The 27,990-nt window shown below is 37.7% G+C and overlaps 1 long non-coding RNA gene across 1 annotated transcript; it reads right to left on the bottom strand.

Annotated features, from left to right (window-relative positions):
• Positions 1-12,908: 12,908 nt before the first annotated feature.
• Positions 12,909-25,704, bottom strand: LOC121074655. Its single transcript, XR_005822461.1, has 5 exons — positions 25,513-25,704; positions 23,815-23,948; positions 14,669-14,738; positions 14,403-14,405; positions 12,909-14,188 (listed from the first exon to the last, which is right to left on the bottom strand). It is a non-coding gene; the product is annotated as an uncharacterized LOC121074655 (long non-coding RNA).
• Positions 25,705-27,990: the final 2,286 nt, after the last annotated feature.

The raw sequence follows: 27,990 nt of genomic DNA, 5'->3' as shown, positions 1-27,990 counted from the left end.
AAAGGAGCCTGCAAACATGTATATCACTCAAGTACAAACATGAGGAGTACAGAAATTCATACTGTAGGATGGACATAGTAGTAGTTTCAGTATTTCAAACATTATTTAATATTGTGGCATTTCCTGTTAACAGTTACTGGAAAAAAAAAATCATTGTAACATCATATGATTACTATAAAATATATTCTCAAGTCCTCTCAGAAAGCAACATATCCAGAGTTTGCACCAACTATAAATAATTATACACTTTTACATGCATAAAGGAATGCATGTGGCCATTTTCTTTCTCAGAGTCCCTTTAAATGTACTGTCCATCAGTTGTAGATTGCACCGCCAACTGCAATTGTGTTTTCACAGCAATTCTGAGTTCCCAAGTAATTTAACATGAAGAGTTAAAACTCTTTCAGGAAGAATTTGCATTTATTCTTGATGCTTGCAAATGCATTCTTGAAAGCAATCTTAAAGTTAGATTTGTTCCTTGCATTTATTTCTCACTTAATACCTGGTTCCTAAGCACAAAAGGCTATTAAAGGCAGGTTCAAAAAAGAAGAAAAACAATGTTTCCTCTGAGTTCCTTCTGCATGGAAAATTCTGCAAACAGACCAATGCTGAATAACCCAGGAGGCACAGCTGGAGTCAGTCCATACCCCGCTTTAGTAACAGAAAAATTACTGAAGTAATTTGGATCTTTTTGGAGATAAACTTCTGAACAAACTGGTCAGTGAAATTAATTTGGAAGTCGCTATTTACTACTACAGACACTACATTGTTCAACAGAGAAATGCATTATAACTAAGCAAAAAGCTATGTGGCATGTCTTATCTGACTGCTAGGCTGGTGTTAATAATCACCAAAACATGCACCTGGGCAGTCGAGGAGCATATGAAAATACACAGCTACTTACAGCTCAGTTTTCTACCTAGCCAGTAAGATTTCAGCTGCAAGGGTGCACTGTGGCTGTTTCATTTCTTACTGACATCTTCAGTGTCTCAATCCCTGCCACATGTCACTGACAAGCCTCTTATAAAACTGGTTGTTACAAAGCAAACAGCAATAAAACAAAATAAAGAGTTTGTACACACACACACACACACATAATTTTCTTCCTTACTCTAAGAATTCCTACCTTCCCCTCACCTATTCCTTCATTTTCTTTCCTTGGTTTAATATATGCCATGACTTAAGCTGCAAATAACGTTCTGGGAAGAAACCATGAGATTGAAAGTCTCCTTATATATTATTAAGGCAAAATTCTGTAGCTCTGAAAACTTTCCATTAAACACATTTTCCTACAGTACATAACCAGTCTGTGGTTGTATTCCTTCCATGATGAGCACGCAGCCAAACATAGCGGCACATAGACAGCCAATTTGCTAAATCATCACACTGCAGCCCTCGGCAGCAGCAATCTGCAGGTGTATCATTCTGAAAAAGGGATGAGCAATTAAGACAATTTGCTTTAATTACAGATGGTTACATTTCTGTGTCTTCTACTTTGGAATCATTGAAAGAGCATAATAAAGAAATACCAGCTAACAAGGTTTGCCTTAGCACATGCCAAAAGTGCAAAAGACTAAACCATTCTCTTACCTGAATCTGTTCCATTACATTAATCTATGTTTTTTTCTTAATAATTTTGCAGATGCTTGCCTTAGAACGCTGACGAATATCAGTGTTGTACCCAGCCACAGAACAAAATGAATTTTTGTCAGAAGATGAAGATATCCACGGGCATGACTGACTGCAGGGGAAAACTGCTCCTAAATCCTTAGGCGCTTTCAAACTAGAGCAGTCAATAAGAATTAATATGTACTTTACAGGAATTTAATTGTTGCTCTTGACTGTATCTGAGTTCAGTGAAAGTTCCTACAGCTGCTAGCTAATGTGGTTTAGCCTACTGCACATCCAAATATTCAGGGTAAAAAGCTAGGGGGGAGAAAGTCTCTACTTGCTCTCCTTTTCAAAAAAGATTTTGAAAAAACACTTTGTTATCTTTGGATTTGCTGGCAAGTGTTGGAGGTTGCAGTACCACCAAACCCAAATGTTCAAAGATGATGGGTCAGGGCACATATTCCATGAGATCTTAAAAAGTATTCAGATTTTAAAAAGAAACAGCCAAGTCGAACTTTTTTTTTTTTTTTTACTTTTATTTTGTATCATCTGTTGTCAACAGCACAGAAGTAGAAAGGCAGATTTTTTGTTTTTACTGTTTTCATTTATTTTTTTATTATTGTTAAGGTCCATAGACTCTTATGAGCCTGGAGCTATTTTGTTATTATTATTTTTTAAAAAAAAAAAAAAAGATTTAAATTCATGAGGTTTGCAAGCAAACAAACATGACCTGAATCACCAATTCTGATTTAAGGGGAAGTTACTGTCAAGACTATGCTGATATAAAAAAATAAAGATACTATAAGCATAGAGAATAGTAAACCTTCCTCTATTATAAACTAGTCTTGAAGTCTCACTCATCATTAAAAAATAAGGTTGAATACTTTACATCTCATTAATTTGGACACATTGAGAGCTAGGTTTTGAACAGTGCTCTCTGCTGGCTTCCCTACTGTACTCTGGTTAGTTTAACTCCTAGAATGTAATGAGAAGGACCAAAAGGAACAGGAATTCTATCTGATTTCAAGTTCCAAGATTTGCTTTTGGTGTATAGTTAAAGGTGAAAATGCTATTGGCTCAGTTTTTCACAGATTTATTAACAAAAAGACTCCTCCCACCAAAAACAAAATACATCCATCATCCACATAAAAACACCTTTTGTACGCATACAGAATATCTTAGAAGTGTTTTTGTTTTGTTTTTTTACTGGAGGCACATTAAAGAATATCTGAATGTGTTGCTCAGAAGTAATGACTTCTACAGTATATTAAAAAAAAAAAAAAGAAGATAAAACAACATGTCATCCATGGGTGTTTTCTTAAAATGCAGGGGACAACACTAATTACTGCTGCGACACACAGTTCTTGTTTGTCCAAGGCAAAATCTGCTCTCTCATAGTGAGTTCTATAAAGGATCAAAATTTAAGTTACTTCAGATGAACCTGATAATATTACTACTAATGCCAATCTACCAAGCTGAGGATCTGTGTTTTACATGAATCGCACCATGCTTACATGAATTTGTCAGAATGAGATGCCTCGGTTAGCACAGTAACAAAATAATCTCTTTCAAATGGGACTGAAAGAAATCAATTCACCACTGAGCTTTTAGGGAACTCGCCGATCTGCCCTGCGCTCATTAACAATGGAAGTGGTAAAGAAAGCCATTTACTAATGTATGTTACGGTGCCTGTTTAAAAAGGATGAAACGAGAGAAGACAAGAATGTACCTAAATTCAGCCTGAGAAGGGATTCAGCACTGGTGAATAACAGGAAGAATTTCCATCGCGTATCGATGGGGCTAGCAAATTCTGATATAATTAAAATGAGAAATAGCTGCAGTGTACTGCTGGCATTTACTGGTGTCCATATTGCTTAATGGGCCATCACCACCACTGTGTTTGTTTGTGTTTTTGGTTTTGTTTGTTCTGTTTTTCTTTTTGTTTGGTTTAGTTGGTTAGTTTTTGTTTGTTTTCAAGCAAGACAAAAATGCTGGAAAATAAAATATCCTTAAAAGGCAATTACATAAATATGCAACAGAAGAGAAGCTCTTCCATTAGGGTTCCTTGATTTAGGAGCAGAGGATAAAGAGCAACATAGGCAGATTTCTAGACAAATGGTGACACTAAACTGACCATCTAGCAAATCCCGTGACAGCTTATTAAGGAGAAAAGGGGAAAATGTAATTAAGCCATACTACAGGTAATAGCTTCACACTGTAATGCCTTCTCTGAAAAACTCGCTAAAGGAGCTATTCATAAGGTCTGACATAGTACATATAAAAACACTTTAATAGCAAGAAATTAAAACAAGTGAATACAAGAGGAAAAAATGTATTAATTAAATGTAACTTGGATTTAGCACAGAAAGGTCTCCTATTCAGGCTAGACTGAGTAGACTTCATCAAAAAGAGTAAAAGTTGCTTAGCAGTTTAAGTACCCTGGTCAATAGTTCAATATTGTTTTAGCTCCTTTGCTGAAAAAAGCAACATAAAGAAGCTAAAACAGGCTAATATGTGCACAGAATTCAAAACCAAACAAATAAAACCCACACCGCACAAACCTCAAACCCAGCTCTTCCCATTTACCCTTAGAAATGCAAATTAGCACTGTCCTTGTTAACAGGTGCTAACTAGCGAGGAACCACGCTGCTTTCCCTGCGTTACTGAGGAGCAGATGCCTTCATGTATTTCTAGTAATAGCCTTAGGGAAAGGGCCACTGAGAGAGAGAGATCAAACGCTCCTCAAATCTGACCGTAAGATTTCAAAATAAATCCAGTGATGAGTTTGAGAGGCAACAATGGCACCAGTGAAACAGGACACTGCTATTGTGATAATTTGCATGGCTCTGCCTGTGAATTAACTGTATGAGAGCTTGTATACATACACAACTTTAATTTTCAAGACTCTTTTCAGCAATATGAGATTTACCTGCTATTTTCAGTCGACACTTCATTATTCTACCGTGTTGACTGGGAATAGCTTTGGCAATGCAAAGGGCCAACAAGTAACCCTTACGCTGGTATAGATATTCTAAACTTCCGTCCGTTGTGGGCACCTTACACTCCCTGTCACCAGGTACCTCACAATCACCATAACAAGGCATGAAAAAGCTATTTGAGTTTTACAGGTGGGACAGCTATTTGGATAAAACCAAAATCCAGCAGAATGGGGAACATCCCCCCCCCCCCCCCCAAATGTCTAAGTTTAGGGACTTAATGTAAGTATCTGTGGGTACCTACACAGATTAACAAGGAGCTGTGCATATAGGTGCCAGTATGTATGACCTGATGTAAGTGATGTAAGATCCTTTATTAACCTTCTCATACTGCGTTTCCCAATACTGCACAAAATATACCTGCATCGTGATCTAAAGAGCAGTACAAAGACACATAGGCTACAAGTATTGTGCAAAACAAAGCAGCACAGTCACATCAGCAAAGTTTAGTAGGTCACACACACCACCCCTGAGGGCTCCATTGTCTTTCAAAGGATGAAAAGCCTTGTGGCCTTTGTGTGGCTACTCATCTGGGCAAACCTAAGGGGTGCTCACAGCCAGTTCAATCCTTTTCGAACACTGTGTACAGTACGATATATAGAAAGGATCATCAAAAGTATCTGATGGATCACAGGATTAGGTTTGCAGATGTCAAACTCCAGGCGAGTTCTCTGAGCAGAAGTTTCTCCATTCCTTCAGGCCATAAATACACCAGCTACTTCTGTAGTCCAGGTGAATGAAACTACACTTGGCAGTGTAAATTAATATTTTACTTAACATTTTGTCTGAGACTCCACAAAATGAAATCAGTCCTATCCTGGGGCAAAGAACTAGATTAGATGACCTCTCTAAGTCCTGTACAGCCCTGTTCTCCATGATTCTGCTATGGCTCAGGATTACTGCCTACTCTGTTCCCAACCTGCCCTGGTGGCATCCACATGACATCCTCATCTTTGTGCATTAACCACATTTAAATTTTTTAAGCTGCTCAATTTTCTTTCAAAAATAGTTACTAATATGGAGTATATCAATCATGGACATAGTGTGTGTGAAATTAAGTTAAAACATATTTTTACATAAACACTGGCATTTTGTCACTTGCTGCTGCAAAACTTCCAGGAAGGAAATACACAAAACTGGGACCCGTACCCCAGTTTAGTTTGGGACCTTTCCATAGCTTGGTTTAGTTAAGAAGGCCCATCTCACACAGTCTGCTTGCATTACTGTAAAGAACCTCAACGGGATGGTGCTTGGCAGAAAAACAGATTCATTTGCAGGATACTGAAATAGAAGCCCAAGCCAAACATACCTGTTTGATTCAGATTGGAAAGATTAGGCCTTCAAACAGATCTTCCTCATTTGTTCTGAGACCTTCAATATGCTCCTTATTCTGTCAGCCAGTGGAGTTATTGAATCATTCTCTATTCTGGAAATTCATTATCCACAACTCAGTTCTAACAGGACTCAGATAATTCATCTCTTGACAGTGAAAGAAACATAGGAAGTGAAGGAAAGTTACCCCAAGGTCAAATTTTGCTTCCTGTTCATGATTCACACACGATACACACATGGTACTGCTGCTGTCTACATTCATTGGCTTGATTCAAGAGAGATGACTAAATCTAAGGAAATTTTTTTCAAATTAACACACTAATTTAAGCTTTAAATGATCTGAGAACTGTGCAATTGGAGAGCTGACATTTTAAAAGGTTATTGATTGTATAATTAACATAATCAATAAAATTTACTTAACATTTACCTAGACATTAAATTGAGTATGGAAGCTGAATGTGAACATCTCACAAATATTTCCACAAGGAATCTAATGACACATTTGAAGAGAAGTGCTTTCCTCCAATCCAAAAATATCTAATAAATCTGAAGAAAAAATTCTGCTAGACCCATTCAGTAAACTGATCTTTCTACAAACTGTTTTTATGTGCTAATAAAATCCTTAGACACCACCCAAAGCAAGCACAAATCCAGCCTCACAGCATGGATTTGCCATTAATCATGTTCATAAGCAACTGCCTTTCCTCTAGAAAGGCCAGTTGCCGTATTGCTCAGCTCACACTACTTCACCTCTTTGCAGTGCAGGAAAAACAGCAAAAAATGTACTCAGCGGGCATTAGTGACAGGTGTTAGGAATATTCAAAAAAATGTCTATTAGTCAGAAAATACTGTTGGGGGTTGGAGCAGAAGGAGAAAGAACTTTTTACTTGGAACGTACCCATCTTAAGAAGGTTCTGTGGGAGAGACTCTTCATGAGGGGGCTCTGTTCTCCCATCAGAGCAGCCAGCAGGTGAGTAGTTAGAGATTGCAGACATGAATTGAGCAGAAAGTCTAATCACTGGTTACTGGGTATTTTGGACTATGTCATTTCTTTGCTGGCAAGTTTGTTTTTAAGTGCTGGTAAGGTCTGTTTCACTTCTGAGGCAGAAAAGGAAACTTCACATTTTGCAGAAGAGAATCTGGATTTCTAATTAGCCTGTAATTGCATTCTTTCCTCTCGTACCTCACCCAGACTCGAGGTGGGCTGTTTTGCAGACCACCCAACTGTGAGACCCCTCAGATTTCCAACACCTCTCCAGAGGCTTTCTGTGAAACAGCTGAGTTCGTGAGTATCAAAGTGCTCATACCCTCTGCTTCCTCGCACTTTCAAGAAAGGTAAATAAGTGTATTCAGCTCTTCCCTGTAATGAATGAGATGAAGAGCAAGCTGAAAAGTGAAAAATGAATTTGGATAAAAAGAACAGCAGGCAATCCAGACATTCGGAGAACAGTAAGGAAAAAGCTCATCATAAAAAGATTAGTCTGGGGGTATGTTACCTGTAGATCTAATTAAATTAAGCAATAGTAGAAACAATAAGTGCCACGAGTGATAACAAGAAATTCATTTTGTAACTTTATCTTTCAGTATATTCCAAGTTTTCACAAAACAAACTAAACCCAGCAAGTTTGTTCTGTGTTATTTATAAATCGCTTATTTGAAAAAGGCAACCTCAGCAGAACCAAAATAGCCACGCTGAAGAGTAAGGATGATTCTCAGTAAGAAGTAGATGGGTAGAGCATGTGCACTGCCAAGCAATCAGAAGGAGGGATAATTTCCCCCCCGCTCGAAGGAAACACTGTTTCTTTAACAAACCAAAACTTGAATGACACAAAACCTATTTCTGCTCTAACAAATATATAGTGAAATGTATATATACACAGAAGTAAAAAACAAAGAAAGTGCTAACATTCAGGCAATCACTTTGCTACATGTCCTAACTGTTCAAAATTAGTTTGAACTGTCAAACAGTAGATATCTAAAAAACAAAACACAACACTTATTTTCCATATGAATTCTCCATATAAAAGCTACATTTTTCCTCTTGGCAAAGCAGTTTGTAAAGGTTTACAGCTATCATGGCAGCAAACTCTCTAATCACAGTGATTCTGAAGAAGCAAATTCCATCTCCTGTTTAAAAATATCTCATTCACACTGTAAAACTGAAATATGACACTGAGATGAATGAAGGCAGGAAGATGAAAGAACTTGGCAGCAGTGGAGTGATTCTTCACAGTTCCCCATGCTTCTTTATTCTGCTAGCATTCCTGATGCCAGCAGCTTACCGAGCACTGGGCACAGAGACCCGCACGACTACATGAAGGCAGCTGCCCAAATCATTACAGGGTTTGAGAAAAGTTTCTCCAAAACTACAGATACTAAGAATGAGTAAAATTCTGCTAACAGGTACCACCAACATGTACTGGGCTTAAAAGAGGTGAATGCCTTTTTAACCTACCAATTCAACTTAATTCTGTGATCAAACATACATTTCTTCTAAGCACTCTTAATGATTTGCCTGCTTCCAGTGATGATCACATCTGAGATGAAAAAATATGATTATAATTGCAGAAAGCAGAACATGGCAACAATGAGCAACAAACATTAATGTAAATATCTGCAACAGAAACATTAAGATTGGACCGAATGAAGAATGAATGGAAACATCTGTATGGAAAAGCACCAGAAGAAACACCAGGAGTCAGAACAGCAGCAGGTACCGATAACCTGACCATCAGCAATCGAACTGGGAAACACCAGAGCACGATGACTGCATCAAGATCAGGCAGCCTCTGTCATTTCTTTTTCTGTTTCCCCAGCAGCAGGGCACACCGCAGCCATAAAGCTACAACAAACTAGAGAAACCAAGAAAATGGGCAGCTCAAGACGTATGCAGGATAAAGTGAGATTAAGGCGAATCTCACACCATAATGGCTGACACCTAAAGGACATAAAAGACCTGTCAAAACTCACTTCATCACCACCACCCAAAGGAATACAAAAGCCATAGTGAGGACCTAACACCCAGCACCCTTGCCCTGCATGCTGCATGCAAGGATCCTGGTCAGACCCTTGGGCATGCATGGTTTGGTGTTGGTGGTTTCTCGATATCTGAGAATGGAGGTTGAAAGCAAAACACATCATGAGAAAGGTTGTATGGTTATTCCCAGAGCCCATGGACCAGCTTTTCTCTGGGCACAAGTTGTCACAGCAGTTAAATTTATTTGCCTCTGCCCTCCTCAGGAAGTCCCTTCAAAAGCACCGGCAGATCATCACAGAAATTTCACTTCTTGATGTGTGTTTACCTCCTGCTAGCTCGAGCCCTCTATTTGATGCCAGTACATAACTATGAATTATAATCAGAAAGTTACTGCACCTTACTTTTTCTGTAACTATTGTTCTGCATGCTTCCCAATAGACAGGAACAAAGAGCTTTTTACCTCCTAGAAATGCAGATCACAAATACAACAATATCATTCTGATATTTCCTTGTCAGCTGTTATGTAACGCAAAACCAAAACAACAACAAAAAAAACATCCTTCCCTATAGAGGAAGAAAATGAAGGAAAATACACATTATTATCAGAATTAATACTATTAATACTGCTTTCTATGCCATACCAATTAAAGATAGTTTTGGGACATTTTCTCTAATTATTCACCAAAACCGGTCCTTTATATTTCAGCCAGGATTATCCAGAGAATAACACACTTTTATCCCTTTCTTTAAAACACACTTGTGCCCCAGGAAATTTAACTGCCACTGCCTAATCCCATGAAAGTCCTTTCTGAATCACTTGGGGATTGACCTCATGAATTTTTCATTGTTATTTCTTGGTGGGACTGTCAATCAGACAAGAAAAAGAGGAAAACAAAACACAGAGCGAAGTAGTTTGCCAGAAATGCCACCTCAGCCAGCGCTAAAATTACATCAGATGGCATAAAGATGAGTCACTTTGAAGAAGCAAAATAGAAAAAAAGTCTCCATTTTGCAACCTTTTCTCTCTGTCTTCTCAGGATTAATAGCTTATTTCCCTTCTGTGTTCTTCAGGCACACTCAGTGTTGCATCCTTTTTTTCCTAAAGAACACTGTGGACAGCTCAGGGATGTTTATAAGAAAAATCCAGCATAATTGTGCTTTAATCATGTTCTATCAAATTATCCTCAAATCAAACAGTGCAAAGCTTTTTTTCTTCACACTTCTGTGTAATTACAACCACAGTAGTGACAAATATGTAAGGTGTGGCTCAAATCCCACAAGATGTCTAATCACTACTGACAAGTTAAACATGAGCATAAAGAATGTTCTCTCACAAGCAAAGCAGAAATAATCTATGTACATTGATCCACACACCAAGCCCAGAAGCTTGGTATGTCATAATAAGCCTAGATCAAGTATTATCTATGTGTCCCAGCCATACAACATGAAGACCCCACAGGTGCTTGGCAAACACAGATTAGAAAGGCTGATCTTTCCCTGAAGACCAAATAGAAATCACTTACACAGAAAGGCAGAGGTGATGAAGCAGTCGTAAAACTTTTGTAGACCTTTTCAATTGGCTTTGAGATAACTCTATAAGGAGTTCTCCAGTTACTCAAACTTTCTATATAAAGTATGTTATTTTATGTTGAATACTTCAAAAAAATAAATACTTCAGCCTAAGAAAGGCAAAACAAAAGGATCATGAAAGAGACGCACCAAAAGAAGCGCTCAGAGAAATGGAAAGCACAGCATGATTCTCACCCCTGAAAGTTAGAACAAAACACAAGGCACAGGATCTGACACGTTCAGGTGAACAGAGGTAACAACATTAGTGTGAAGAACTGGATCTATTCTTCCCACACGTAGGAAGACAATTCAGATACATCTGCTTTCTGTATTTCCATTAATATAGCTTAGTGAGGCCTTCACATCTTCAAAATGGAAGAGTAAGTTCCATCTAAGCTGAAAGATGTTGAGATGTCAAATATGGCTATATGTTAGTGATATCCCGTATATTTTAAGAAATGAGGGGATCTGAACTCTGTTTCGTCCAACATGTACATTCCCGTTCCATACTATTGACATTGCTTCATTTTAAAATCATTAACTGTGTGTTGTGATTAATGTTTTCAACAGAGCTCCAATCCATTTGAATACCTGCTTTCTTCAAAGCTGGTTCTTCAATCCAACAAGTCTCAGCTCCTTATGTACAGAACTAGTACGTACTGTAGAGTACTCTGCAGCTGCATCGACTAGGGAGCTGCTACAATATATATCCCACCATGCTTAGTGTTGGCGCAGCCTCCCCTTGAATATCGTGGGCAGTTGTGGGCTCCATGACATCAAAAGGATGTCGAGGCTCTTGAGAGCATACAGAGGAGGGCAGCAAAGCTGGCAGGAGGACACGTCCTGTGAGGAGAGGCTGAGGTCCCCAGGCCCCTGGCTGGAGGCAAACAGGCCAAGGGGTGGCCTCACTGCTCCCTCAGCTCCCTGAGGAGGGGAGGCAGAGGCAGGCCCAGAGGATGGCCCAGAACTGCCCCAGGGGAGGCTGGGGCTGGACTCTGGGGGAAATCCTTTCACTGTGAGGGCAGCTGGACACCAAGACAGGCTTCCCAGAAAGGTGCTTGGTGCCCCGGGCCTGTCAGTGTTGGAGAAGTGCTGGGATGGTGCCCGCACTGACAGACGTCAGCTTCTAGGGAGCCCTGTGGTGGCTGGTGGGCCCCTTCCAACCAAACTGTTCTGTTCTATTCTAAACTTACCTGCAGTGAATGAACAGGTAAATTAAAGCAATCACCCAATTCTTTTGCCCTGTTCTGCAGAACTGGCATATAGAAAGGACCTATACTTGCTGGAGATTGCCTATGTCAACACAGTTCCAGCACATCAGAGAGCCTCCTTCTCCCAGCTGTTCACATAAACATTTTATTCTGGTAAAAGGGCACTTTATTCTGACAAAACAAGGAAATTTTCATTTGGGAACAATTACTCTGCTGAGACAATAGATCAATTAGTCCACAATAAAGGGTCAAACATGGGAAGGGGCTGAAACAAGCTGTGACACAACAGCCATGTCAGCCTGCCTCCCTGAGAAAAAGTCATGTAACTGCGACCAGGCTTCAGATTTCCTTTTGCAGTCTACCAAGGTTTTTCTACAGAGTACTTAGCAACATGACTGACCCCAAGCCATGGGGGTCTCAGTCTGCTCAGCAATTAAAGAGAGGTCAGAACATCCTTACACATGCATGTGAGAGGAGGGGCAGGATTTTCTTGAACCAAAGGCTTACTTCATGTAAGAATAAATAATTTAAAGCATATATAGCTCACACAACAGATTCTACTTGGAGGTGCCAACACTGTTTGAGGATTATTCATGGTGCAACAGCAAAAAAGATTTCTTATTAGGACAAACTTTGAGTTTGGCATTATATATATAAATATGTAGCGCTAACAAAGTTAAACAAGAGATTTCGGAGACAGGAAGAGGGACAGGTTTCCTCCAGTATTATTCCCTGTGCAGCGAGCATTCATGCAAGTCAGAGGCCAAGCCTCCATGGAGCCTTCTCATTACCATTGCAGCTGCTTTGGGTCAAAAGAGCAGTAAGAAACACAGTTTTGTTTTTAAGTGGTCTTCTTTTTTGTTTGGATACTTGGTTTTGTGTTGACTGTTGGAGAACTCTTTGTTTTCAAGCTTTTTTTTTTTTTTTTAATTGGAAAAAGAAGTTGTCAAGTGTGCATTGCAAACAAATGGCCTTGGGAGCTGTAATCACCACACTTATTTTCCCCCTCATCTTCTTTTCTACTAGTAAATGTACTTGCTTCCCCTACATTGTAGATTGTAGAAAAGTTCAGAAACAGGATTTCTCACAGCAGCATCCCTTAGCTCAGCTCTCCCAGTAGCAGCAGAGCCAGAACAATGAAACAAGTGGCCTGTAGGATCTTGCTGTAAAATAATGACTGGAGACATGTAATGCCTAAAATAACACTGACCACCCAAAACCCTTGAAACAAACCTTACTGATGAGTAAACTATAATTTATTGCAGTTATTTCCTTTGGTAAGTGAAAGCAATAACAATGTTAGTTAAAGAAATCCTGTTCACAGGATGAATTTCATTTTGATACCCTTTCAGGGGAAAATATATATTCATTATATATACACACACACTTTATAAATATGTGTATATATATATACACATACACACACACACTCATATATTCATTAGCTAAAGACTTCGTATCCCTGTACCCAGGAGTGAGAACTGAGAAAGCCACAGATATAGTTTAAGCCTCTTTTGACGTCATTATCATACTTTTCCAAAAGGTTCTTTGGCAGATTCCTATGGAGATTTTTTTTTTAATTAAATTTCCTAAATTTTAAAAGGAAGGTAAGAATCTATTTAAAACACTTCATAACTTGATCACATTATGAAGGAAGAAATGGTATGGCTACATTTATTTTTTTTTCTCGTCAGTTGAAATTTAAAGCTCAGATAAATTTCTCTGAACTTTTCTTAAGTAATTTAAATCACAAACCAGACTTCAAAAAGAAATAATACATCAATTACACTAAAAAGTATAATCATCTGGGGAAGAGGAAAAGTCATCAGACTAACAGACAAAGGATTGAACAGAGTTCTAGTTTAGAGGAAGAAAGGGGTCTGCACGAATAAAACAGAAATCATTTCCAAGCAAGCCAAGAAGTGCAAAGCTTTGAGAATTAGAATTGAACCCTTCTACACTAATAAGGCTGCATCCTTCCTAGTAAAGAGATGATCTTCAGTTTCACTTTACTTCCTTTCCTGTTCTGTAATCATCCTATCAGGCAATTATATCTCATCCTTCTCCTGGAGTTTGGTAATTCTTTCCTTACTGGTTGCACAGGTCACTAATGGAGGCAAACAGGGTACTGTTTTGTTATCAGTTGGCCTCTGTATAAAATAATACACGTCCAAGGTATAAGAACTTGAAGTGTTGTCTCTGTTCACATTTATAATGCTAAGCAGTTGCATGCAGCTACAAAAGTAATACAACATTTTACCAGGAACAGTCTCCCTCTCCTCCCCCTTCAACGTTTCGGAATCTGCTCAGAGCCCCAGTTAATGCATGCAATTTGTTAACTTTCACACATTGAGCCTCACTTCTTGGTCCCCACTTCACACTCCCCCGTGTTGGTGCCCACACCATATGTGGCTGCAGCATGACACTGCTGCCTCTTTTCTTCTAGACCCCCAGTGCCAGAAGCAGCAGACTGGCAGATCTGTGCAACAGACCTGGGAAAGGGGAAGGAGAAAAGATGTAAGAGAGCAAAGAAAGAAGCAGCTGCTTGAGGACAGCTGCAGTTCTGTCCTGCAACATGCCACTCCGCACACCAGGTTATGCTTGATTGTACAATATCTGTTGCCTTCCAACACTACCAGAAGCCCCAAGCGTTTAGGGATTGTATATAGGATATAGCCATTTTGTGGCAATTTAAGTGGTCTGTACACACTTAAATCCATCCTCATTCAGCTTGTTTAGCCCTAAATGAGAATAAAGAACATTCCTTAAAAGTGCGTGCCTGAGTAGGTCCTATATCAATAAACATAGTAGCTCACTCCACAAACAGATGTCAAACCTCTCTGCTGTTAAAATTCTACATTCTTTTACCTCAAACAGACTTCTACAGACATTCACAGAAAAAAAGAATCCAGCTTCAACGTGTAAATTTAATTTCTCAGGCATATCCCAGAATATATATTTAACATACTCACACAAGAAAGGAGCCTTAAGCTGCAATACGCTGTCAAATAGCAACCAATTTTGAGATGGGTGCTTCCACATCTGGTAAAGAAAGCAAGAAAAGAGAAATAAGACAATTGTCTTTAAGGCAGAAAAAGCAGAAAAGCTTCTGAGAGTGGATGGCAGTACAGGGAAGAAAGTGCCTGCTAGACATATTTTCTAAATAGGTACAATTTTAACTGCCCATTCTAATGAAATGCCTCAGGTACACCTTTGTTTTCAGCAATTTTAAATTTCAGACCAAGTGTTTCATACATAACATGTACATATCCCTTACATATAAAAAAAGTCTGATTTTGCATGTTTGGCAGAGCAAGTGGATGACTTGTCAGAGAATGAGAATGCTAGAAGGGATCATAGGAAGTCTCTAGTCCAAACTCCTGACCAAACCTTGGTCAGCTGTGAGGTCAGATCAGGTTACTTAAGGTTTATGAAATCAGACCTTGAAACCCTCAAAGGATGGAGACTGTATAATCCCTCTAGGCAACCTGTGCAACAGCTTCACTGTCCTCATGGTTAAAAATAAATAAATAAAACTTTTATCTAATTTAAATCTCCTTTGTTTCAGTTTACGGTCATTATTTTTCATCCTTTCACTCTGCGCCATTGTGAAAAGCCTGGTGCCTCATAAGAAATGGCATACTATTTTTCCTGGAAGTTTGTGAATGGTTAGTAAAACACAGGACAGATTTCCAGGAGAGGTCTTTAACTTAGAATAGGAACTATGGATAAAATCCACAGCATTTATAAAAGAATTATCTCAAAGAGTTCACTATAAAATGCATTTGCCTTTCAGAAGGGCCATTTTCTTATTACTTAAGAGTAAGTATAAACATTTTAGAAAAGTGGAAAATATTAATTAGCTAAAAAACAGTCAGAGTAAAAAGGTTTCGATTTCAAAGACAAAAAAAAGCAAAACGTGTTGATTATGGAAATTTCATGATCAAAATTAGGCAGTGTAGCTGGTTGGTTGTGACATAAACCACAATTTTCCAATCACTGCCTAAGGCAAAAATGTCAGAGCTGAGCCAAATCACCTAGATTAGGATGTTTAACTTGACATGTTTATTCTAGCTGAAAGCCAAACAAACCTTTCCAACTTTCTAGAATTTTCTCCATCCATTTCCTTTTTTAAAACAGCTAGCCAACTATTTTTGCTAGTAATTCTTCTATATAAAAAAAGCAAACAAGGAAAAACACACAACTGTATACATACAAATATATATACACAAACAAATATCCATACAAATGTCCACAAAATGTGAAGATTATGTGTATATATGTACACATATAAAACCCATCAGATTTTTAACTTTGGAATGGTAGGCAAAAGGTTTCCTTTGTTGCCAGATAACTTATACTGGTCACCTTTAATAGTTACAGGTAAATGCACTTTGGACAGCTCGAGATGATCCTAAATTCCTTGTACAGCTTGGCAAAAGTCAAGCCTCCACAACAAGCATCTGTAAACCTAGCTGCTGGGGATAAGCTGCCCTGTGTTGCCATCGCAGCTAAGAAGAGAATCAGACTAAAGGTGGGAAGAACCAGAGAGAAATGGGCTTTCAGAAAGCTGAAGCTCAACAAATGCTTGGGTATGTTAGCCTTTCTACACAAGGCTGCACACGTCACAGCAGCGTACAACCGCACCATTAGAGAGTAGGAAGAGCAAATCTCTGTGCAAATGCAATTAGCCTTCCTCCAGTACCTACGTAGCCAATTTAGAGCTACTTTGATCATCCCTGATTTACACTGTAATACCGACATCTTAAAAAGAGTAAGCATCCTAACCCCATACCCAGCACAGGGGGAACTGCTTTTTGCCTTCATATACTGGCTAATTTCAGTATTAGAAAAAAATCAGCAGAAACCCAGAAGAAAATAGTACAAAAAGCAAAACAAACAAACAAAAAAGCCTACCTATACAATAGTTAAATGAAATGATTTCTGGGAGTGAAGATAGTAGCATACCAACTCAGACATGACTGAAGCTTATTCTCTCCCATTCAGCCAAGGAGACAGTGCAGCTGACGTGAGCCTCCATTGCTGGGGCTTAATTTCTGTGGTTCTCTGGCAGTAAAATGCCTCATCCAGGACACAATAATATACTGCAGTGAGGGATCGATCGAATGAGAAAAGCTGTCCTCATGTGTGAATGAGCAAAACAATAAATATTCTCCATCTCTTAGGTTTTTTATTAATAGACAATAATGGGATCCAGGCACTATGTTCTCCACGTCTCCTCTTCACCCGAGAGATCCCTTAAATACAGGCAGGCAGCCACTGCTGAGAAGACAATGTACCATGGAGCAAAGGAGCCAGAATCAGATGAAGGCCAGAGAAGTCACACACAGACATTTTGCTTTAAAAAAAACATATGTCCCCTCATGCCACTAGGATTTATGATTTGGGGATTAGAAAGTATTTTGGGGAAATACCATTCAAAAATCAGAATGCTGCTTCCATGATCTCCTCCTAGAAACAATTATATTGAAATGGACAATCTGTTCCCACCTATGTATTTGGTCCAAACATACTTTAAAAAAAAAAAAAATGTTTAGCTAAATGTGGAGCTCTATTTGCAAGTAGAGCTTCACATTATTTACCCTCTATACTAAGCTTTATCATTTTTCATTTACTTCTTTCTAGTAATATTGAAAAATACTAACCACTAAATGTTCATTGCTCCATGTCCTAGAGCCACAAGAATAAGACTAAGTGCTTCAAACTGGACTGTAAATATCATGGGTTCTATTTTCAGCTTGACATTTTTCATCCTGTTATTTCAATTTAATTATATTTAGCCTTCAATCCATCCCCAGAAACCTTAATATTTCATTTTTTGCTAGTTTGCCTGTTTTATTCTGCCTAGTGACTTACAAAAATAACTACACTTCAAAACATCACTTCGTAAAATTAACCCTAAAGCAGTGTTTACAACCCATCAACACTTCTGTGCAGAAGAAAAAATATCATAAGCACTCAGTTGACAACAGTAGTTGCTGAAAGCAACAGAAAAAAAAAAGTGAAAACTGAGGAAAAAAATATGTACAGATTTAAGTTCTGAACTGTTTAATAGCCTTGAATATTAATTTGATAGCAAATACTGTAGTTACTTTATTATAACCTAGATTAATGTGCTTATAACTTTCTATTAAAATATGCCCTTTCCAGATGTTTCTCTGCCAAATCTTAGGTCAAAGACAGTACTTTTCTTTTACATATTTTCAGCAAAATCAGTTGAAAGAAGACTTGTAACTGTAAATGTATTTAAGATATTTTAAGAAAATGTTTCAAAGACACATCAGGTGTCCTCACCAAATAATGACCTTCTTGCTGCTTTAGATTTTTAGAAATTAAACATTAGAGATTTTTTCCTCCAAATTGCTTTTATTTTTTATAATTTCAATTTTAAGGTTACATTAATTTTCCTTGGATCATGGAACAATGCATCAAACATATATTTTGTGCAGGTAGCTTACATTTGAATTGCATCTGTGTGGTAAAAATGATTAATATAAAACAGTCACTTGATAAATATACTTCTCTAAAATCTACAGGTTTTGCAATTGTTCACTAACCTATTTCCTACGTTATAAACCTCCCAATGAATACACAAATTTATTTAAACAGTATTGACTAAAATGTTTAATACTCATTATTTATGTACAAGCAACTGTCTGTACCAGGACTGGTCATCATACCATTAGAAGGCTCCAGTACATATAAACATCTCCAAAATCCCGTTTTGCCTGTAAGCAGAACACAGACCAGCCTTGGCAGTTCCTCTTATTGTACTCCATGAGTGTTAGCGGGCCTTCCCTCCGGTGGGGCTTTTGCCTGAGTCCCAGTGGCAGCACACCTCTTTGGCCAGGAGCTGGAATGCCCTGGTGTGAACAAATGATGCCTCAACGCTCCTTACTGGACTGCACTGTTTAACTAGCAAATGGGGATCCTACAGCTTAGGACAGAATCTAAATATGCCTTCCTTCTTGAATTTAAGTGACCAGCCCAAACATAAAATACTAGGTTCAACACCCCAAGACACAAATTATTGGTGCTTTGTTTCTCTTTGTGGGTGGTAGGGGTTTGTTTGTTTCTTAAAACATGTCAAAAGTTTCTTATTTTCTCCAAACCTATCAACAAACATGAAAGAATGTTACTATAAAATATAAATGATGCAATATTACACTAGTGGAAGTGACAGTTCTGTTTTGTTTTCCCAGTTGAATGTGAAAATCCTTTTCTGCCACTCCTAAAGGTGATGCTTAGCAGGATTAGAATTGCAGGACAGTAAGCACAAGACCTACTCTGACATAAGTCTTATGGGCTTTGTTTTTGTTTTTATAATTCCTTTGAAATATTTCTTTCAAAGTGACAAAGTTGTCTTTGAGGTACATAAAGATGATTTGTCAGAATCGTCTTTCAAACAAGTTAGTCCAGCTCAAAGCACTGACAGAAATTCCTTTGCACTAGTAAACATCTTTCAAAGATGAGCAGTAGGAAATAGCATCTGATTATGTTTTGGATGTGTAAAAAGTAGAACTTAACAAAAAAGTAGATATTGAGAGTGCAGCTGAGATGTAACCTGCTACATTTCCCTCAAATCCAGCTTTATCATCACCTCCTATTACTGAGTTTGGCTCCGCATCTTGCCCTTGGGTGTTGAATGACACCCTCAGGGTCCTGCTGGAAAAGAATAAAAGCTTTTTCTGTCAGCTAACCAATAAAGAGCAAGTCAGCTGCACTCCAGGAACACCTATTAAAGCCTAACAGAGCCTCATAAAAACAGTTACTTAAATATTAAAGCCATTTCATTAGCAGTGGCTGGAACATAAGAAAGCAGGCATTTCAACTGGTTCAAGCCTTTATCAAAGTTTAAAAAGAAAATTTGCTATTTATAGGCATATGCATAGAAGCAGTGCGCTTGCCAGTCCATTTTATTGTTAACTTCAAAGAAAATTCATCTTTAAGCCACTTATTTCTTAAATCCTGCAATTGAAACTGGTGTCTGAGCTCCCTATATCAGGGCTACCGTAAGCAGCCATTTAAAGGGCAAATCGTCCAAAACAAATCACCGGCAATCAGACCCATTAGCATCAGCTTTGGGGTCAGAGTTTATACATTCCCTCAGGGCATTAAAAACATCAGAACCACCATTTGTGTTTAGACAGATGTGAAGGCACAACAGATTTTAGACTTACAAGGCTTAGCAGAAACCAAGGGTGCAAAAGGAAGGGAAAGGAAAATAAGTACAAATAAGAGACCTTAGAGTCCTCATCACTGAATTCAAGATGAAAATAGAACTATTCCTAAAATAAGCTTGTCCTATCTTTTCAATGTTTATTTTCCTTGAAGCAGAATTGTAACAATCACTCAAGTCAAAGTTCATTTTACCCTTCCCTTGCCTCCTGTTACATACCATTTCCACCCTAAAAACTAGCAGCATACATTGTTTCAGTTCAGAGACATTTTAGTTGTGAAAATTTCAGCTTCACTGCAGCAGCTGTGGGTTAGAGAGGAAGTACTCATTGCACTGGGAGTTTGGGCAGCTCCCAGGTAGAAACCTGCCACAAACGGATTGATTTTAGACTGCCTGTGGGTGTCCTCACTGGCTGCTCTCATTTAAAAAAAATGAGTTAAGTCTTGACCAAATGTGAAAAAAATCTTACATATAGTTTAAGAATTGTTTGCTGTGTAACAAATAATTGAAACTTTCGTGTATTCTAAGGATCTTTGACAGAGAGATGGAGGAAACATGCAAATGAAAGCCCAGGAGTATGACAGCAATGCCCATCTGTCAAAGGCACAGTACTCGTCATAGATCATCCCGTTCCCTTCTGCAGGCAAACCGCAATTAGATGGTCAAAGAAAGAACAGAACAAAACGAGCTATGATACAGAATGGAGAAGCAGCAGCTTTGCCCACTCAGCATCCTGAGCAGCAACTTGCTAGAGCTCAACAGAGGAAATGTAAAATAGAGCCATCCATCTCATTTACTCTCTTATACCAAAGTAAGACCAACTACATTATGCAACTCATATTACATTTTCCTCCTAATGATTTTTATAGAGGCTACTGAAATAATACTGTGAGTTAATATACTGAAGGGTTTTACTATTGAACAGAGATGGCAGATTATCTTTGCTAAAAAGCCAAAAGGTCACCTTGGTAACATAATTGGATTCCACTCAGAGTTAAGTTCTCATCATTAGTTTATCTTTCTGCTTAAAGACTGCTCCTTAATAGATTTCTTTTGAAGAACTGATTTTAAAGTGTACGACAATCCAAAACTCTGAATAAATGTACTACTACTCTCCCACAAACTGTTCTACCCTCTCTGATTTCCTAAGAGGTACCACCAAGAGATATAAGACAGAAGAAATTATAACTAAAATAAGCACTGTTGTTTGACTTCGCCTTCCGTACAGTGGTCTCTGAAGCTGAAAGAGCCTGCAAGACAGAAGTAGTAGATTTCCTTGAAGAGTAAAAAAGAAAGCAATCATTAAAATGTGCCCATTGTTTCTTGATATTACACATATATAATAATTTTGGGAATAAAAATACTAAGCTCGACATCTTGAAATATTTCTTTTGCTGGAGGAAGAAGGAAGTAGCTTTATCTCCAGAGCAATATGATTTTTTCCATGAATGCTTCATATTCCATTATCACAGACTTGCAGTGTGTCTCCTCTCAGCGCTACACTTGATATGCTAACACATACTCAACACCTTGACCACACTACCAATTTACCTGCTCACCGTGCCCCATTTTGGTTATACAGAAGACACATGTTTCTTTACTGACCATAAGAGAGTCAGATCCTAGCATTGTGCAGAAAAGGAAATCATTCCTTAGCTTAAGGGGAACGGTCTTTAAAACCACATATTCAAAGTGGCCATTAGTTTCTTCTATTTCTGAGCAGGTACCAAATAGGCAGGTACCAAACTCTGCTCTCAAAGACAGAAAGCTTGTGCCAGCAGGCAAGTGCACTTGTTCCTCCCTGCCTGGTTAGAAACTGGTATTGCCAGCTCCCAGTAACTGCAGGGGTCTCATTATATTAAGTGCCTTTCTAGGAGGGCATGATGCAGAAATTAAGCATTTACATGACCCAGTTTTTAAAGTGGGGCCTCTAGCTCTCATGACTGGAGAGATATGCTTTAAAATAGTCCCTATGGCTCACAAAATAAAGGACAACTCAAAATAACAAAGAACTTCTCCTCTTATGACTTTTAGGAGAGCATCCTGTTCTTTGGATACCTGGTTATTTCAACACTGATACTGTCAAGTTTAACAGCCTACACTGCACAGATGACCTTCCTCTGTATATTCTGTTTATAAACATTTCAAAAAAGATGCTTCTGATTTATTTATTTACTTATGAGCAGTGGGATACATATAGCATGAAGAATTACTTTAGTACTACTTCAAAATCAGAACTTAAAACTTATTTTTCAATCTTTGCAGCAGAGCTGGAATGAAAAATAAACTTGAGAAAGCTGTCCACTTAAAATACACACTTCATAGCTCAGCCTGATAGCTCCTTTCTCCTGAGTCAGCAGGGAAGTGAAGGAGACAAGACAGCTTCCCTCTAATAGCTTCAAGAGACTAACTTGCCTAATTTGATATCCTACCAGTTCCCAAGAATGGAGCAAAGAAAGTTGAGGCTTGGCAGGAGATCAACATTTTCTAATTTAAATGCTAACATTTCCAGGCTTTTTAACCATTATTTTGGCAAGCTGATGGATTTGTTTGATCCTTTTCACTCTGTCAGTAGATCTTTTAAAAACAATCCCATTTGACATTGGGAATGAGGTGAATATGTGCATCAGGCAGCTTGAACACATTGCCTAAGGAACAGAAACACAAAAAACGACAACTCAAGACAGACCTTGAGAAGTAAACTTCGGAAATAAAAACACAGGGCATATCCTAAGAACACAGCAGTGCTTTGCTCTAAATGGGAATGCAATATTTGAACTTCAAAAAGGATTTTTAATATATAGTGCTTATTCTTCTACAGAGAAAAGAAATTAATCTTCATAAAAATAGAAAGCACTTATGAACTGCCATGCTGTCATGATCATGAACAAAGTTACGTGCAAACAGGGACTAACCATTGCCCTAATCCTACAAGTGATCTAGATGCCATAAACAATTCAATACATTTACTAATCATAAAGCAACATTACACAGTGACTGCACACAACATATTCATACCAATGTTTCATTCATTTCTTAAGATATGAATGACAAAACCTTTAAAACTGTTTCATTTGTTTTCACAAAGCAATGTAGCATTGCATTTAAAAATAAGAAAATAAAAATCCTGTTGGAATGGTGTTGATGATCCAGAGACAGAGAGTACCAGAAAACAGCTAACTACACAGTTTAGACTATAATGATTAGAGTAAAGAAAAGTGTATGAAATATTTTACCATTTACTACTTAATGGCCTTTCCTTAAATACACCCTAAGTGACTGGAAGTTTCAATGAGCAAAGAACCAGGAATGGAGACTCAAATGTGTGTATTACAGCCAGAAAAAGCAAAGCTGCTACTGCCATATGTTAAATACATTGGTACATGTCACTTCAGATTTGAATTCAACTTCCTCAGTATCTGCCATTTCACTTTAAAAAGTGCGGGATGATATGAGAAGACATTTTAATATAAATTTCAGTACTTTTATAATATTGCCCGAACAATGATTTTACTGCAAACAAGCAACTCCACTCATAAGAGATAAATTTTATGTATTTATGCTTATATAAAAAGGCAAGATCAACAGAAGCTCAACAATATAAGCTCTAGAATAAAAACAACACTATGTTATAGGATAAAACAGGGGGGCAGAAAGGTATGGGGAACAAACATGGGAGAAGAAAAGCAGCAATTAAAAACAACTGCAGAAATCAACAAAAGATACTACAAAGTCTCCAGAAGGGGGAAAAACTACCAAGTGGCAGAACTTCACGCAGTATTCTAAAAACCTCTGATACCAGTTTATATCAAGTTAGAGACAAAATAGTGGGTAGAAGTTGCATAAAATATAGTTTACTGGCCCTTATATAGCCCTCATTTTCATTTTTTATGTTGTTACTTAGGAGAACACACTTACATGTGTGAATAGGAGCAATGGTCTGCCATTGAAAATACTTCTTCAGCTGTTCCTATTAAGGAACCATAGCGGCGTTCTACACACTTTGCTAGCAGAAAGAAAATCATTCATATTCTCCATTAATTTTCTGATTGCTGAAAGAATAAATGAAATGTAAGACAAAAAAAAAAAATTTAATGATGCTTCAAATACTCAACCACAAGTTCTGTTACCAGTGATCAGCAATCACAATCATGCAAGGTAATTCCATGTAGCACTATAGCACACATCAAAATAGCAGTGTGAAAGCCAAGAAGTTACAGAAACTCCATCAACTGGGCCATGGCTTTTATGTCCCATATGAAATCCAGAAGGATCACAGGCCATTTCTTTCAGTCTCTGAAATATCTTTTTTAGTCATGAAGGCCAGAACTGGAAGTTATTTTCAGTTATTTTGTACAGCTGTCTGTAGACAAGAAGCACAGGAATTCTGGAACTGCTGGGAAAAAAAAAAAAAAAAAATGACTGGCTGCTTTGTGCCTTTAACAAGAGCTACAACGTGACTCGAGACTGAAAACAGGAGGAAACAGTGTTTTGTTTCCCCAGAATCAATCACTATGGAGTGCCTGACAAAAATTTTCAGGCACTTGCACAGAAGACAATAAAAAAGATCTATTAACAAGCCTAGGAAGTGCAGCTGCAGTATACCATTTTTCTCATGGAGGAAAAAGTTCTGCAAATCCTTTTCCTGTAAGGTGTGAGAGGCTCAGAGCACATCACAGACCTCCAGAAAAAATGAGGTAGGAGGTAAAGCAAAAGTGGTTAATAGAATACAGAATAAAAGACTACCTTGTACTAATTCCTGTCAACTGGTAGGATGGGAAATATAAAAGGACCTCACATATGTTCTAAATTGCCACCAGAAACAGACCAAAAAGATACACTTGACATAGTGCTATTATAGCTTTTGTGGGAATTTACAAAGATTTTATTTCATCTAGGTAGAAGAACATCATTAAAATAGGGAGTTTAAATTGTAATAATAAAACGAGATAAAAGATGCACCTGGACCTGCCAGGCGATAGAAGACTGAAGCACCTCTAGTTCAGTTGGTGCAGGCTGGTAGACTTCTCCCATTGCTCTCCATAATCAGCAATACGAAGCACAACAGACACTTCTAACATTGTTCTCCTCTTCCCTGTGTTGCAGGCAATGTACGTTGAGCTACATGTTACAGAAATGCTGTCTGGCATGCTATTCCTCGCCCGCTGGAGATAAGCAACCTTGACAAATGAGGTGGTAGGAGCTGGAAATTAAAGCTACCTTTCCCAGAGAAAAATTAAATAGAAAGTCAAGTTATGGCAGTTTCTGAACTGAATGTTCACCTAATAACAAAAACTCCACTAAAATTCCCACTGAAACAGCTACCTCATGCTGACTTTAGTGCCAGACTCTGTCTTGCAAATAAAAAAGAAAAAAGATGAGGTCTGTTGTGCATAATTAAGACTGTCTTCTGAAAAGAAAATGAGGGAAGGAAACACCTTGAAGAAACTGCCAAATCTGGGCATCAAAGCAAACATGTTATTTCCATGCCAAGAGTACTGGAAAAAGGCTCACAAAGTGATTTGATAGGTCTACAACAGAGATAGATGTAACATAAAAACAAACAGATGTGCACACACACAACAGCTGGAAATCACTGGTAGGCATTTACTATACCTTAACAAGTTATCAAACATCAGTGAAGCTGAGGAAACATTATTTGATCACGGGAATCCAAAACCAGAAAATGCATTAGCTTAAATATCCAAATGCTACCTCACATTTTCCTCTGTCAGCTTTCAGTCCTTCCCAAATGACTATGCCCTCCCATCATCAAACCCTTAACAAAAAGGTCCTGTGGAACGTTTGTCTTTGCAGACCATTTGCAATAGCCTTGCAGTCTGCAGACCAGGGTTTTATAACCCTGGGCCTAGAAGCAGCATGTGATCACTGATGAAAATAATTCCGTAAAGTAATTTCAATAAGCCACATGGTGAAAGAACAAGAACAAAACATTAAATCCCTTTTAGTTAAAACCTAAGAGCAATATCTTAAGAAAAAAAAAAAAAGAGAGAGAGAGAGAGAGAGAGAAAATTCCCAACACAGCATAATCTAGTAATGGTTAGTGTCTCTTGTGATTTAATGTTTTGGAAAACTTAAAGACATAAAACTATACCAGGGAAAGGTGAAAAAAAATGAAAAAGAAAAAGGAGTTACTAATAAAAGATTTACTAACACACATTGACAACATCCTAATACAGTGGCACACCTGGGATATTAATCCAGTTTCTTTTCTTAGGATGTTTGGAGACTCATGAGTTAGATGTGTGTACAATGGTATGGACATGTGAAGTCTTACATAAAGGCATGAAATTATTATTAACAAGTGATGACATGTTACATCAAGTTTTCTTCATATTGTATGCATCCATTGCCACTGTTTCCATTATCCTGTGTATATTGAAATGTACAATTACATTAATCTTCAATAGTGTAATTACCCCTGGTTGTAATTAGTAACAGCTGTGACATTCAGACTGGAGTTCTGTAAGTAATAAAACTTCTCCCCAAATTTAATAAGCAAAGTCTTTTTGTAGTTTTATGTTGTGTTCATGAAACTCTAAAAGAAACTTTAGGTGTTGGAATACAATCTCTCCTCCATCTCCCTTCTACAAAATTAAGGCTCCGGTAATTCTACAGCATATGTTTTATGAATGCTATTTTCTGTGCAGTCCCAGTTTTCTCCCACAGATTGTCATAAGTCTCTCAGTATGTGCAGTGAGCAGCCTACAAGCTGTAAACTGCAGAATCCAAGGCTGCTCCTACAGCCTTTTTGACTACGAGCAACAGCTAAAAATGCAAGCTTCCCACCGAGCACACAGAACGTCTCAAGCAGAAACACTCGTAAAGAAACTATTTATTTAAATTTAAGAGTTGATTTCAAAGCTCAGATGACAACTGCTTGAATGTAACATGGGTAATTTCATGATTACATAGTACAAGCAAATCCATTCAATTAACTAAGCTCTTCCACATTTCCACCCATCTTCTTTTATCTTCCATGTGGCAATGGATCCACTGGATTCTATTCTACTGTCAAAACACATTTTCTGTCCTCTAACAATTTCTGGAAGAAACTTATATACTTTCAGTATTAATTTTTCACTTTTCTGAATGTAATTTAGTACAGCACAGTTTTTCATTTTCCACTTTAAAAAATATTTTTATATATTTATTTCATTTTCCATTTGAGAAAGAAATGAAAGAGCAATTACTTTTCTGTTAAAATTAATAACCTGAATCAGCTGGGGAAAAAATTAAAAAATTAAAAAAATAAAAAAAAAAGCTGCATTTGTTTGGCAAAATCTATGTTTTCTAGCTATGGAATATAGTTGAAATTCAGGGAGGAAAATACAAGACAATATAAATATTACACTATATTATATAAGCATTATAGATCAAAAAGTGTGCATCAAGTGGAGCCTGACAATGGAATAATGTAAATCCATCTCAGCTGTAACTGCCACAAATGTATGCTAAATACTCCTATAGACAGTAAAATATGCAACATCATTCTGCATCTTTCTTACCAGTTCAATAAAAATTCTCATATTGGGTTGGGGACAGGATTCAGGAATATCTGTGCCTTTGTTGAATATTTATGTATTTATATAAATCTCAAGACTTCCCAGATTAAAAAAAAAAAAAAAAAAAAAAAGTTTAAGTTTCCTTTGCTTAGAAAGCATGGAGGCTCAATTCACTAAACTCCTAATCTGGAAAAAGCAGAATACTATTAAGCTGTAAGCTAGTAAAATCAGATCTCACTAGGGAGCTCTTCAAGAATTCTTCTAAGTGCTAACCTAGCTCAAGAAGACTCCTATGCAAAATTTTAATCATAGCAATGCAGTATCTTTCTAGCAATACAACAAGCGGTTTTCTGCTGATACCAGAAAATTCACAGAGGAACAGCTATTCACATCATTCACATGGGATTCAATTCTACAAAATGTATTGACTGACTTACTCTTTTAAATTGTGTAAAGTTTCCAGTTTGCAAAAAAATTAACCATCTCTCAGCCTTTTTGTATAATGTACAAAAAAGCCTCATAACCCATTTGTGTTTTTAAACTATTTATAAAAAGCTGTGTTTTAAAA

This window comes from Cygnus olor, chromosome 9 (genome assembly GCF_009769625.2).
Source record: "Cygnus olor isolate bCygOlo1 chromosome 9, bCygOlo1.pri.v2, whole genome shotgun sequence".
Lineage (NCBI taxonomy): Eukaryota > Metazoa > Chordata > Aves > Anseriformes > Anatidae > Cygnus > Cygnus olor.
The sequence above is the reverse complement of the archived record's forward strand: the minus strand, read 5'-3'. Positions and strand labels throughout refer to the sequence as shown.